At 35.5% G+C, this 14,450-nt stretch overlaps 1 protein-coding gene across 1 annotated transcript in view; it reads left to right on the top strand.

Annotated features, from left to right (window-relative positions):
- Positions 1–3,984: 3,984 nt before the first annotated feature.
- LOC138705615 (uncharacterized) overlaps positions 3,985–14,450 on the top strand; it is a 463,767-nt gene continuing 453,301 nt past the window's right edge. Inside the window, exon 1 of the mRNA XM_069834215.1 lies at positions 3,985–4,233. The gene's annotated coding sequence lies outside the window, so the exon portion shown is untranslated. The remainder of the gene's footprint in view (positions 4,234–14,450) is intronic.

The following is a 14,450-nucleotide window of genomic DNA, read 5'->3' as shown; positions in this document are numbered from 1 at the left end:
AGTCACTCAGTCACCCTGTTAGTCAATCAGTAAATGACTTTCAATCAGTAAGTCAGTCATTCATTCCATCGATAGATCAATAAATCAACCCAATCAATCACTCCGTTAATCAGTTAATCACTCTGTCAGTAAATTACTGTCAATCAATCACTCACTTTGTCAGTCAATCACTCTCGGTCAATCAATCACTGCTGGGTAACTTTCGGTGCTGGACCCCGGACTCATTTCAACGGCATTATCACCTTCATCTCATTCAGACGCTAAATAACCTAGATGTTGATACAGCGTCGTAAAATAACCCAATAAAAAACTCAATCAATCACTGTCAGTCAATGAGTCAGTCATTCAGTCCATCGATAGATCAGTCAATCAACCAACTAACCACTCAATCAATAAATCGATCCATTCATTCGACCAGACCAATAAATTTAAATAAATCAATAAATGTGTTGATTTAATGGAAGCTAAATAAATAAATAAATAAATAAATAGGTATATCAATAAATTAATTCATTCATGCCCAAGGGCAGGTATTTCACTGCAAACCCAGCATTCTCTAATCTTTTCTACTCGTATTTTCTGTCTGCCTCTTTGTCTCCGTATATGATCCATATATCTAAATGTCATATAACATCTGATATCTTCTTTTACCCCGAACTCTTCTCCCGTTCACCATTCCTTCCAGTGCTTCCTTCGGTAGGCAGTTTCTTCTCAGCCAGTGACCCAACCAATTCATTTTCCTCTTCCTGATCAGTTTCAGCATTATTCTGTCTTCATCCACTCATTCCAACAAAGCTCCATTTCTTATTCTGCCTGTTCACTTCACACATTCCATTCCTCTCCATACCCACATTTCAAATGCTTCTAGTCCCTTCTCTTCACTTCGCCTCAGGTTTCTGCCCTATGCAATGCCACACTTCACACAAAGCACTTCCCTTAGTTCTTTATCTAGAGGTCCATGACCCATCACCGATGATAACTGATTCCAGAAATGTGAGGCGATTTTCAAGGACCTGACAAAGAATGGTCTGCCTCATATGTTAGAGGATTGGAAGAAACGCTGTAACAAGTGCATTCAAGTAGAAGGGAACTACTCTGAAAAAGATCATGTGAAAATTGAAGTAGAGTAATAAACATCTGTGAAAACAATCAGTCTCAGACTTTCTTTCTTTCTTTCTTTCTTGATCAGCCCTCGTATAAACACAGTTTTTTATTATTATACGTAGATGTAACTGGAAAGAACACATAACAAGGATGAACAGGAAACAAGTACCAAAAATGTTAATGGATTAAGGACCTGAAGGACGGAAAGTTACGGAATGCGCAGGGATCATATCGATGATGTTTTAAATGTGACTTCTTTTTGCTCTAATTAGTGTAATTAGTTAAAATTTAATTACAGAACGTGAAGATATGTTTTTTGACAGTTATGTTTACATTCCTTCATATAATGTGTTAAAATTTAATTATAGCTGTTTCTGAAAAAAATATTTTGTGGGACAAGCCCTTTTACGTTAACACCGTCGAATTATGTAGGCTTATGGAACGACTATTTTCGATTAAAATTGAAGCAGATTATTAGATCTAGCCCATGATGGTAATGCTGATGGTTATATTTGTATTTTTAGAGTAATATGGGCTACACAGTCCCGCGCCGTGGCGTCGTGGTCTTAGGATCCTGCCTAGGACTCCCGTTACGGAATGCGCGCTGGTCCGAGTCCTCATAGAGGAAGAAATTTTCTCATGAAATTTCCGCCAGCGTATGTAACCGGTGCCCACCCAGAATCATGATGCACTTGGGGAGCTACGATAGGTAGCGAAATCCGGTTGCGAAAGCCAGCTATAACGGCTGGGAGGATCATCGTGCTAACCACACGATACCTCCATTCTGGTTGGATGATCGTCCACCTCTGTTTCGGCATGTGGGCGTGAGGCCAGCAGCCGGCTGGTCGGTCTAGGCCCTTCACGGGCTGTAGCGCCACGGATTATATTATAGGCTACACATGCACCAGTTTTGATTTTATTTCTTGCATTCATCTCTAGAGAGACGAGACATGGTAGGGTTAGGTTTATGAATCTTGGCACGCGTTAAGTTTACACTTAGCAGTCGTTACTGACACTCTAGTCACATTTTCCAAGATTTAATTCACTCAGGAATGCCACGCGTGTTCCGGAACTTGAACATGACATCCGGACTTAAAAAAATTGTTTTCCTTGAAGATGCTGCCAGAAAATACCCACGTTGTGTATTAAATCACCTTTACGAACTTTGACATCGCGGTTTATGAGAACAAATAGTGTTCTAAATGTAAATAAATGCTAGTTACCTAATAGCTTATTTTGGAGCTTGTTTAATAATATTGTGGGCGGCGAGGTAGATTAGTTGGTAGAGCAACTGGCTACGGACTGAAAGGTCCTGGGTTCAATACCGGGGGGGGGGGAGAACGGGATTTTTCTCGTTGTCAAAACTTCCACAACGTCCCCGAGATTTACTAAACTTCCTAACAAGTTGGGCGAAACTTCGATATCCTCCCATATAGTATACGGGGGGGGGGAACATAGGCTTCTTAAAAAAAATAACATAAAATTATAACATACCACACGGTGTGACCACTGCGAAAGTTAGATAACTTCCGTGTAGTACACAGCACTCCATACTGGATAATTAGCAAAGCAACATTTTTAGCACGACTTGTGGCTTGTGGTCTACCCCGAATTCCGGCCTCTAGCCCTCAGATCGCAAGTCCTTATATATTACTTGGTCACTCACAACCTACCTTTATAAGTGAAAACAATTAACAATACGTATCTCAGTTCTCAGTCACAATAATCTCATAAAATACCAGATGAAACTATGGAGTAATTTTTAAATTGGTTATTTTACGACGCTTTATCAACTGCTATGGTTATCTTGCGTCGGTGCTGGACCCCGGACTCATCTCACCGGCATTATCATCTTCATCTCATTCAGATGCTAAATAACCAAAGATGTTGATAAAGCGTCGTAAATAACCTACTAAAAATTATGTAAAAAGATGCGTAAAAATTAGTATGCTGTGATGAAAATAAAATACAAGTAGTTCAGTAGTAGGTACTTCAGTTTAATACGTTGATAATTAAACTTTAATTACATAATAATGTTGAGATTTTTTTCTTTTTTGTGTGTCCCGCATTTTTACAAAATGTCTCCTGTTTTTAGTGAGGTATTTTTCAAACGTCCCGGTTTTCAAATAAGATAAAATGGAAACCCTATGTTAGACCCTACTATTTCTTCCTTGTTTGTAGTTACTAGTAATTCTGAATAATGTTTGGGTTTTAATTACGTTAAGAAATACACATGATAATTTTTTTTTATTTCAGGGGATCGTGTCATTACTACTACTTTTCTTTTTTTATTCTTCTAAAGGTATTTTCCGCCATTGGAGAATACGTTCAATATAAGCAAGGGAGAAAGCGCAAAATACTGTAATATCAATAACACACAGAATACACGATTAAAGTTAAAGTCCATATGAATATATAATATAAAAGACTTGTAAATAAATTCAGATTATGTCATAACTGTCGTTTGTCAGTCTTCGTGTTTTAGAAGGCCATGGACACTTTTGTTAACAAAATTATGAGTGCTGCCATCTAAGGGATTTGTAAGTGCCGATCAACAGTTTGTGTGTGTAGATCTCTACTCCTCTTGGTGTGGATCGCTAAGATCGTTGGATTGAACTCAGTCTGAGTTACCTATGAATGTCAGTTGTCTGTATTTCAAGGTCTCTCCGACTTCTTCAGCCAATGAAACATACCCATTACCCACCCTTACAGAAACTCTGTGGCAATGCAACACAACTCTTTTTTACTATACTCTTTCTGTTTTTATACAATCTGTGCTCTCATTTAATTTGTTCATATTTTAGAATTGACTCGATCTTCAGTGTTTTAGCCATCTTGGTTTTTACGTGTTCTGTCTGAATTACCGAGCTCGTAAATTTATTAAAATTAACACAAACATATTTGTGTAGGTCTACGTAAGTTCGTGTAGGTTTTATGTTCATTTTTATAAATATAAGTGTGGTGATATATTAATATAGAAACGTATTTAATATATGAAATAGTAATAACCTACCATACTGTGAATCCGTGCATATGGAAATCATTAGAATGTGTGTGTTCGTTTGAGACGTGTTTTCACAAGACTTCCATCGTTACAGCAGAGTATCGAATAATACTAGTGCTTCTGAGGTAAGTTAAGTACTTCATGACTAAATTCATAGAACGGGTAGAGACACAAAGTTACTTCACTTCATTCTATTATAGTAATTTTTGTTCTGGAATGAGTTCTCACTTGACTTTCTTGATTTTAAAATTTTATTTAGTAATCTTAGATGATTGTTTTTAATTTATAACAAATACTGATGAAACTAGCGCACAGTTAGTTCTGGTGATTTCAGAAGTGAAAATCCGTCATTACACTATCTTATTACAAACCATTACTGACAACATCACAAAACAAAAAAATCACCGGCCTTTGCCCAGCGCTTGAAAATTCTGCGCAGATTCATATATTTAAGACATAACAAAAACCTAAACTAACCTAATCTAACCCAACCTAACCTAACTTGTCAGAGATTCGTATATGCAAGGTATAGCGTGAGTGTACACTAGCGTTACACTTAAGTAATGTCACTAAAGTTATGTTGGTATGACTGAGGAGAGAGCTCTAAACATTTGAAGATGTATAAACGGAGTACGAGAAACTAACTCAGCGCTAGTTTAGCCAAAATATTAATATACCAATCATAATCATATTTGTCTGTCACCACCATTATTTTATTTAAATTTATTTTAAATGTTATTTTAAGTGATCGTGCTTCATTTAATTTAGGATATTCCCTATTATTATTATTATTATTATTATTATTATTATTATTATTATTATTATTATTAGTATTAATTATTTGTATTAATTATTGGTATTATTATTAACTGTATTTTTAATTAATAAGTTTATTATTGTCATTATTGAGTGTAATTAGTTACCACTGCCACCGGGTATATATCCATTGCAGTGTGAATAAATACATATATACACCACCACCACCACCACCACCGTTACGTCAATATCATCAACATTGCTATAGTTATCATACCATCATCATTGATACCAATATGACAGAATTTCTTTCGTCAAGATTATACCACATCTAGTATATACAGTCACGAAGCTCAATATGTAGGAAATATGCATTCGTAGATAGTTGCTAACCACTAGGATCGCTACTATCGCCCCATTACAGACAATGCGAATAGTACCGGCACAGTCTATTGTTCCTAGCACTCTCAACAACTCAAGCTTCGTGACTGCTACTAATTCCACAATTTGGGACATCTGGCCGATATCTACGGCTGACCACTAGGATCCAAAATACAAAGCAGAGGTTAAATTAAAAATAAAATACAATATGATTTTGCGGAGAGAATACAGAACAATGATAAATTATAAATAAAGTAAAATTTGATTTTGGAGAAATATGAGATGAAAATACAATTAAGAGTAATGAAATGAAGTAAAAAAAAAAATATATTACGTAGTGTTATACAAGTGATTGTGTAAAATGGATAATGAATATCTAAATACCATTAGACAAATTTTGTTAATGTCCTCATTATAAAATTTAAGGGAAAGGAGAATGAAGTTCCCCCAGCGCCAAAAAGAAGTCCTTTCACTTCCCATGTATTAATATTAATTTTGTATCTCTCTCTGAAGTGAGGAATACATGGTTTGTAAATAGACTTTTCACCGTTAACGTTAGTGGCTTGTTGATCATCCTTCTCAAAACGGACTTCATTTGTCTGCTTTGATGTTGTTTTAGTCTCTTAGAAACGACTTTGTAGTGTTCAGAAGATCTTGACTCGTAGCTATAATTTTGAATGTACATTGGGGTAGGAATAGAGAAATAGTTCGCTAAAGAAACACAGAGTGTTTGAAAATAAATGGTTCCAGGAAGCCACGATGAACTGTATCGTATGTAAGAAACACGAAGCGTTCTTCTGGGCCACAAGATGAATGTGGTACACGCTACATGTCGCTGCGTTACTCGAATATCTAAATAGAGATGTACGCCCGACAACAGTGGAAATCTTGGCGCCGTCTCCGAAAAAGCTGTGGCGCCGTAATTTGACAGACACATGCAGCAGAGTGTGGGTCAGTAGCAAAGAGGATTTGCTAAATCCCGTGACCTACAGTTCTGCATCCTTTTACGATAAAGTAAATGAAGGTTCTTTTTGAAATAATGGTACCAGGTCCTGGCTTAAAATAACGTATGACACTTGTCAGCCGTCAAACACAATGGGATGATTTTAAGGAACCCGGAGGTTCATTGCCGCCCTCACATAAGCCCGCCATTGGTCCCTATCCTGAGCAAGACTAATCCATTCTCTATCATCATATCCCACCTCCCTCAAATCCATTTTAATATTATCTTCCCATCTACGTCTCTGCCTCCCTAAAGGTCTTTTTCCCTCCGGCCTCCCAACTAACACTCTCTATGCATTTCTGGATTCGTCCATACGTGCTGCATGCCCTGCCTATCTCAAACGTCTGGATTTAATGTTCCTAATTATGTCAGGTGAAGAATACAATGCGTGCAGTTTTTCTGTGTTGTGTAACTTTCTCCATTCCCCTGTAACTTCATCCCTCTTAGCCCCAAATATTTTCCTAAGCACCTTATTCTCAAACACCCTTAACCTCTGTTCCTCTCTCAAAGTGAGCGTCCAAGTTTCACAACCATAAAGAACAATCGGTAATACAACTGTTTTATAAATTCTAACTTTCACATTTTTTGAGAGCAGACTGGATGATAAAAGCTTCTCACCCGAATAATAACAGGCATTTCCAATATTTATTCTGTGTTTAATTTCCTCCCGAGTATCATTTATATTTGTTACTGTAGCTACCTATCTCTTTACTTGCTTCCAGTTAAATTCCCGTGTTTTCCCTAATCGTTTGTGGATTTTCTCCTAACATGTTCATGTCATCCGCATAGACAAGCAGCGGATGTAACCCGTTCAATTCCAAACCCTCTCTGTTATCCTGGACTTTCCTAATGGCAGACTCTAGAACAAAGTTAAAAAGTAAAGGTGATAGTGCATGGGATGATTAGGCCTATAAAATGTGTCTGTACGTTTTAATATTTTATTCTTGAAATTGGGTTCAATATGTAGGCCTACTCTTTCGTGTAAATGTTCAATGACCACTTGGTAGTCGACCGAGGTATACGCAATGTATGAAACGCGATTTTTTTTTTTTACATTTTCTTGCTGTTTCCAATCCTGCCTGGATCATATTTGTTCGTTGTGTGATATTATTTATTGCCTCACATTGGAATCTTTTACAATTTCAGACTGAAACCCTTGTTGAAAGTTTGTACGCTAGTAAATAGGCTACTTTGATGCATAAGAGACTTACAAAAATGTATCCCGCTCTATCGTTATGTCCTAAAGTAGAATTGGCCAACTTAATGTCTCTCGATGGCCAAATTTAATTTAAAGAACACAATCAGCGGCCAGATCATGTCGTGTTTGATCAGTGTAATAGTGAAAACTGCGTATTTTAGTGTGCATAGTGTAAAGGGCTGCCAGGCATTTACTACTTTCAAAACCCGATTGTCAGGAAGACTAGTTTTCGCCTCTAGAATATGTTCTTTCTTCAAATATTACTTTTGTAGAATGTTTATTTTTAATATATCAATTTTCCTTCATTATGTTATTCATTCCTTCGATCCAAATTGTCTTATTTAATACTGAAGTCTTTTTTTTAATCTTTAGAATTGCATTTAACTAAACATCTACATTTTGGTATTATTATTATTATTATTATTATTATTATTATTATTATTATTATTATTATTATTATCATCATCATTATTCCATTGTTTTCTGTATTGATGTTATTTATATTTGATATGTATTTTTATAGGGTTGCAAGGAGTAGTGAAGTGCATTCCATAACCTCTCCTCCTCGGATCCCATCTTCTCCTTCCCGTGGTGCCACCTGTTTTTAACAAACGAGGCTCTGGCGGCCGAGTCACAGCGGTATAACTGTTCCATCAGAAATTGAGGAAATACCATTTCAATATGCTGACCTGCCAAGACAAGCATAAGCGTTTGCTAAGTGGTGAAGAGGGGATATGATCGGTGGAGTTCGGCTATCTAACCAACAGCAGATGTGGTTCTCCAAACAGTTTGGGGGATGTCTGTAGATGATATAACCGCCATAACATAAAAATATAGTGCCTATTTTATACTGTTACACTTTCTGCTACATCACCCTCCTATATTGGAGAGAAAGAGATTTAATGGCTTCATTGCAAAGGACTTAGCATTAGTTAATTTTTTTTTTTATTTTAGTAGGTTATTTTACGATGCTTTATCAACAGCTTTGGTTATTTAGCGTCTGAATGAGATGAAGGTGATAATGCTGGCGAAATGAGTCCGGGGTCCAACACCGAAATTTACCCAGCATTTGCTCATATTGGGTTGAGGGAAAACCCCGGAAAAAACCTCAACCAAGTAACTTGCCCCGACCGGGAATCGAACCCGGGCCAGCATTAGTTAACAAATAAAATGTATTTTTATAGTGGTTGAGTGAAATAGAAGGCCTGATGGCCTCTACCAGTACCAGTAAAAGTAAATCAAATAAATAAATGAACAAATAATTTAAATTGTAGGAAATGTCATCGTAATATCAATTTTTGCCAATACAATGTATTTTCGAATGTATCCAAAAGATCAAATTTTGAATCATTAATAGAACGTCAACTGCAGAAAAAAGAAAAGAAAAAGTGTTCCCTCGTAGTACCTGTGCCACGCGCCAACATGAAATCATGCCAGTATAGTCTATGAACAACTAATCTTATCTCCGTACGCCCTGGAACAGAATACGGTCTCTACTAATACATTAATACATATGGCGTATTTATTATTTTTTAATTTATTTAATGCATGACTGGAGTCATTAGCCAAACAATGACGTTAAGCGGTACAAATACAATATAAGAACACAGGCAGTAAGCAGAATACTAAATACTAAACGTTAATAACAAATTGATCAACAGTTCATCATCTTGTCTCTAGCCTCCCAGTGTCTGCCCACAAAACCTCTTGCTGAAAGAGTATGGCGTATTTATAGGAACATAATTTTCACCAAATATAAGTTAAGAATAATCACTATATTAATACGATTATAGGCCTATTACATATATATGCTAAAACATAAACAATTCTGCCACGATGCGGATTCGAACTCATGACGAAAAGCTCTAATTAGCTCTCAGCTACTCTGTAGTCTTGTGAACACTCCCTCTAAGTAAATATACCGAACAAGAGTCCTACCATTTTTTCTTAGGACGACTGTACATAAAGCACAGCAGCGCAAACAGTCAAAGACAACACTTACCTCTTACTTTAAATCAGTTTTGAAATTTGAAAGCTAAAGTCGCGGCGCTATTGTTCCCGGCATGACTCCTCTTTGCTTAAGTCTTAGAAAGTGAAGGCTCTATAAAGTCTAGGTAGGTGGTATCGTTCGCCATTTTTGTTCTTTCGTTGCCGAGCTACCATACGAGGAATCTATTTTCCACACCGTTAAACATTATCATGTCGTAGCTCCTATGATAATAAATCAAACGCACTGTAATTGAGCAAATAATTGAGCGGCAAATAACGTATTCGTGCCCTTTCTGCGAACGCCAACGAAAGAGCCAAAATGGCGGGCGATTATATTAAGTATTTATCGAGCCTTAAGAAATGAATAACGTCTTCCTCAGCGAATCACAAGACGCACACGTTTAAATGTAGCCGACCTGCAACGCGATTGGCTGCCGGAAATTAGAGCGACGGGACTATAGTAGGGCCTACTTTCTTAAATTAATATTTTGTGTTCATGTTTGTAAAATAGTATGATTAAACATTAAGTTATAAAGAAACAACCGTATGAAATATATTTAGTCAATTGTTGAAATAAATCTGTTCAGTAAATTCTCTATAATTCGGACTTTCACTAATTCAGACTGGATTATTCCCAATTAGCCCGAATTAGCGAGGTTCTACTGTACTTTTCCTAATTTTACAGGCTTTCAACAGCTTGCTAGGCTAAATCGCAAAAGATGAATCAGAACTAATTACGAGTGAAATAGTCAATTAATGCGGTCTTAAAAGAAACTCAATCCGTGTTGATTCATCTCTTACGGTTTAGGAGTTACAATCTATTTTGTTTGACTCTCGCATGAGAACATGAAGCAATAACCTGAACAACTACAAACTTGTGACGTCACTTACAGATAAACATATCTACAAGAAGCAGTCGCTCATTATGTAAGGTTTAACTCTAAATCAAAGGTAAATGTGTTTCAATACAATACCTGATATACTTGATGAACCGTAAGTAATGTCATTAATTTCAGAGAGTTATTCTTTTTAGATATTTCAAATAAAAACGTTCGATACAATTTTGCTCGTTTTTGCTTCCTTTTCGAGATGAAAATTGTTTTATATGAAACATTTCATAGTGTATTTTGGGAAAGCCATTGATTTAATTTCCAATATGCTCAGTCAATTTAAGAGAGCAGTGTATTATGATAATAAATGTTTGAAAGAATTTTGGTTTTGTCCTTTAAATGTGCAGAGATTTAATCCGAAGAAATATAACACTGTAAAATTTCTTTGCAGAACGAAAAGTTACATTTGTTCGGATAAAATTCCTGTACATTTGAAGGACAAAACTAAACTTCTTTCAATCATTTATTATCATAATACACTGCTCTCTTAAATTAACTCAGCATATTTGGTATTAAACCAATAGCTTTTCCAAAACACGCAATGAAATGTTTCATGTAAAACAATTTTTATCACGAAAAGGAAGCAAAGTCTAGAAAAAGTATTATATTACATTTTTTTTGTTTGATATATGTCAAAGAATAACCCCCTTAAATTAATGACATCACTTATGGTTCACCCTGTATATTCAACCTTTTTCAACGTTAATCCTAAAAGAGGGATGAACATGGTGCAAAACCAGCACTTGAGACAACATGATACGAGCGCAAGACAAGGAACACATTCAAGGACATTACTCTGCCAACAAATTGAACCCGGCTACATCGATTTTTATTTTATCGAGATAGGTATGCCTGCAATTTTCACAATTCTCAAGAACAATAGATAATAATTTGAAAATGTGGCCCTTGTTTAAATAAAATAAATTAATCAGTGGAAGCTCTTTTCGTTTTCAGAATTGCTTATAGGTCTGTCGACTTTTCCGCTCTGGCGATGCCTGCAATCGGCTGGTAGGTTTATATTCAGCGTCGGTTCAGTACAAGCATTTACGAACACAGACGGCGGACTGCTGAGCATCTGACGAGATCTGCAAGCAAATGAAGTTAGAATTTGTACTTCAGGCATGACTGTAACGATTTTACCCCTGTGTTGGCTACGTGGTGTAGAGCAGTATTTCTCAACGTTTTTGATGACGAGGCCTCTTTTCCTCACTTTGCTTCAGTGCGGATCCCTGGCCTAAGTTATAGAGCAGAATAGTGATTCTCAACCGTGAGATCGCGGCCGTTTGGGGGCCAAAGAACAGTTAAGGGATGAAATTGGTGAAATTTGTATTTTCTATATTTTTAAGCTTGAGACAATTTTTTTCTATACATGTCTGAAAAAAGTTGTACAGTATCTTTAACATGCATATAGGCTAATTTAACAGCAGCGTCTTTGAATATACTGTATAAATCACCTAAAAGTCTGTTCAAAATTATTGATTTTGTGTCCGGGTAATATATATATATATATATATTATTTTTTACCTTTTAAAAAAATATAATAATAATAATAATAATAATAATAATAATAATAATGATATATTTTAGCTGGCAGAGTTAAGGCCGTAAGGCCTTCTCTTCCACTCAACCAGCAAAAAGTGTATATACATATGCATGAACTTACAAAGAATTCAACAATTTGATTTAGATGAGAGTTACATGTATACAAGAGTTATTTACGAATTAAACAACAAAATACTATGAACTATTAATTAAACACTGAAATAAACTGTGTAGCAGAATTAAACTAAAATATATAGAATGTTAATATATTTCAAATGATATTAGATAATAGAGATTATTATGAGACAATTTTGAAAATACAGCACAATCAGGATGATGTCTAAAGAAAAAAGTAACAGTGTAGTCAGTGATAGTTTAAATCAGTATGATTGGAGTGAAATGCTAATAAGGTTATCTTTTAAGCTGTTCTTAAAGGTGTTTGTTGTCTTGCAGCCCCTAATACTTTGTGACAAGGAATTCCATTGACGCGAGGTGGATATTGTAAAAGATGAGGAATAACAAGATGTTCTATGAACAAGATGTTCTATTTACTTTATCCAAAAAAAAAAAAAGGACTACACAGTGAAACCTCACATTTACGGACATCGAAGAGACGTAACAATCTGTCTGCATCTGGGAGGTGTCCTTTATTGGGAGGGAGGCTCCCCAATCTAAGAGTAAATTTATAATATGCATTACGTATCTCTTCACGCTTTAAATTAAATGTATATTCTAAATACAGTATACTACAGTAAATTCTTTGCAACTTTGAACTACAGTAGATAAGACCGAAAAAGGAAAATACAGTACTGTACCATGCAATTTTTTTCTAGGTCTACAGTTATGCAGTATTGTAATTTACAGTTTTCAACTTAACCTTTAGTTTCAGGTGCCATGTCTCTCGAAACAGAACAATTTATTGAAGTGAAGAGAATAATCCTACTAACCCTATCGTGTGTCGAATACAATTTCACGATTGCGGAAACCTTGGACCCATCAGACAGGTTAAATTTTATGATTTTGTTCATCCACCCGCTTCCAGCTAACAAGGGGTAGTCAGCTGGGCTAGTGGTAGCTTACAAGACCCTTATTGTCTTCTTTCATGATAAGGAATTTCTGTACAGTTCTAAAAACTAAATTTTCCATTTTTGTGACACATTAGGTCTTGAAATCCAAGTTCTGTCCGCAGTCAGGAGGTAAAGCAAGCTTTAGGACTGTGAAACAACTGTCCGTGACCGTGTGTGAGAATGTCCGTAGACGAGAGTTAAATTTATCATTATTTCTATATTATTTCAGTTGGGACATAAAAATCTGTCCATATATGAGGAGTGTTCGTATCTTGGAGGTGTCCGTAAGGAGAGGTTTGACTGTAGTTTTATTAACCATACTTTTCAGAATATGCAGTAAAAATTTAAACTTCATATTATGAAATTTGTTGCGAGATTATAGTACAGTATTTGAATGTGAGTAAATGCAGCAGAAATTAAAATGTGGAAAAATGACATAAAAATGTCGATTTTTCGTTACGAGAACTTATTTTTAATTGTCTATTATTGTTTTTTTCTGCAAAAATCTAAAATGGGGATTTTCTCGAAAAATGACCAAAAAAAACATCTGTTGGATTGTAAGGCCGGCAGCTTACTGCATCGAGCATTCTGTCTCGGACAGGACGTTTTGTTTCGATGTTCAGTGCAGTATATTGCAGCCAAGGAATGAATGAAATCACCGTCACATTGAACGGTCCGAGACAAAACCGTCCTATCTGAGGAAGAATGTCCAATGCAGTACGCTGTCGGCCTAAGAAAAGACAATAATTATATATAATAAATACATTTTCAGTTAAATACACTTTTCAGTTTGTGAGGTCAGATAATCTGTTACATCACAATATTTAATACAAAGTCACTAATATTTTCGACTTTAAAAAGTCATCATCAGGTGCATGAGATGCAAACAATTTTAAAATAGGTGATAGTTGATCTAACAATTAATAATATAGTAAGTAATGCACATGCTGGCATTTACAAGTATGTAAGTTTCGTGCCTCTTGAGGTAAACTGTACATGGTAAAGCTGAACACTGATGCTAGATTCTCATATGTATATAAAACAAGGAAAGGCACAGCATGATATTAACCTTATACAATTAAGGCTAAATATTCTCATTAGGTCATATCATTAAAATTAAATTGTACAATTTGATATTAACTATGTTAAAATGTTATATATAATGTATAAATTTAAAAGGGATGGAAAAAGCTGTGAATGCTGTTGGGAGGAGAGCACGCAGTCTAATTCGTCGTGGTGAATGCCATATTTGTCTGAAAATATTTAAGTTAATAGCTTATTATTAATTTTGAAAGGTTGTGAGCTGATTCAGCGTTTTTTTTAAAGTTTATTATATTTATACTTACATAGTTGTTCAGTTGTTTACGTCCAGACAAGGAGGCGTGTTTCACCCGAACCAACATGTCTTTTAAATTCTAAGAAAAGACGTTAAGGCCTTAACTACACCAGTATAAATGAATGGATGGAATAAATAAATAGTTAAATAAGTAACTAAATTAAATAAATAGATGGATAG

This window comes from Periplaneta americana, chromosome 9 (assembly GCF_040183065.1).
Source record: "Periplaneta americana isolate PAMFEO1 chromosome 9, P.americana_PAMFEO1_priV1, whole genome shotgun sequence".
Taxonomy (NCBI): Eukaryota; Metazoa; Arthropoda; class Insecta; order Blattodea; family Blattidae; genus Periplaneta; species Periplaneta americana.
This window is presented reverse-complemented; position numbering and strand designations above follow the sequence as displayed.